Source organism: Octodon degus, unplaced genomic scaffold (assembly GCF_000260255.1).
Source record: "Octodon degus isolate 3935 unplaced genomic scaffold, OctDeg1.0 scaffold00148, whole genome shotgun sequence".
Taxonomy (NCBI): Eukaryota; Metazoa; Chordata; class Mammalia; order Rodentia; family Octodontidae; genus Octodon; species Octodon degus.
The window spans coordinates 585,524-586,960 of NW_004524724.1; positions in this window are offsets into that span (position 1 = coordinate 585,524).

Genomic DNA, 1,437 nt, shown 5'->3' on the forward strand with positions numbered 1-1,437 from the left:
AAAAAATTTTTAAAAGACCAAGCTCCCGTTCTGGCTGCGTCTGGAGTCCCCGAAGGCTCACGGGTCACGGCGATGCGGCCGCGTCTAGAGCGTGCGGCGCTGGGCGGACGCACGGGCACGGGCGTGGGGGTGGGAGCCGCCGCCCACGCAGCCGAGGAGACCGAGGGCGCAGGTGGGCGGCCGCCGGGGCTCGCTTGGCTGCCCACTGCTCACGTGAACTACGCTCTCCTCCGCGATGCCCCTCTGTGTGGCTGCGCCGCCTTACAGCCAGCCAGCTGTGGGATGAAACCGCTACAAATCGCGAGTCAGTAACGCTGCACACACACACTTCAGGGTTGGGTGTTCGGTCTCAGCAATTAGAGGCCAACTGAGACCCCCCCCCGCCCTTGAACGGGGTCCCCCAGCTTTAGGACACGCTGGACCTCGTCTCACAGGCCTGGGGGCGGGGGAGGTTCTCCTGACACCGATCTGCTGGAAAACTGGCTGCTTAGCCTGGAGCTGTCTTCACCGAACGTTGCATCCGAGCTAAGCCCGGGCTCCTGGGGCAGGAGCTAAGCCCTTGCCCTGCCCGCACCGCCGTCCGCTCCACAGGCAGCGACACCCCCTTGGCACTAACTTCGTGAGCCTCCAGAGACTGCACCACAGCTGGGATCCACGCTGCTGAGTCAGGCGGGAGTTTCACTGAACGGTACCTCTAAGACCATCAGCGTTCAAAGCAGATTGTAAAAATACACAAATCCCAAGGAACACATTCTACAAATTCGCAAGCTACAAAGAATATAACACTTCGGCATCAGTTCTTTATGATAAGAAGGCATCTCTATGCTCCTAATACTTCGGAAGTGCTTTCGGGGATGCTGGCCTATGATCTTCAGATCAGCAAGTATTCCTATGTATGTGATACCTACAGATGGCTAGCGCTAAATACATACAAATCTCAGGTATATACTAGGACTTATTTTTTAAAAGAACGGATATTGACTTTACTATTATAATCTCTTCTGTTTTTCTCATAAAAGTTGAGATCAGAGTTTTAAAAATTAGTTCATTTTAAGTAATGAAGTGAAGTAAATGAAAGCTTACATAACGGTATGATGGAAATTTTTGACTAAAGCTTCAAACATCATTAGACACAGGCTCACGTCCCTTGCGATCCCACCGATCCCACCGTAAAGAGTGCCCTGGCAACTGACAAGGCACAGTGTTTCCATTTTGCTTTCGGGCTCGTGCAGGACTGAGAGCGAGCTCAGCTCCCTGCTGACGCCGTGAGCGCCACGTGGTCCTCCCGGCACAGCCGCATTTGCTGGGCCTTTCCAGACTGGTCTTCCTGCGAGACACAGAACAGCAAGAAGCTGCTGCTCCGCTGCCCAGAAGCCAAGTTTAATTTTCTTTCTTCCATCTCTCTTTGACTGGCAAAAACGCAAGCTCCACTGCAGA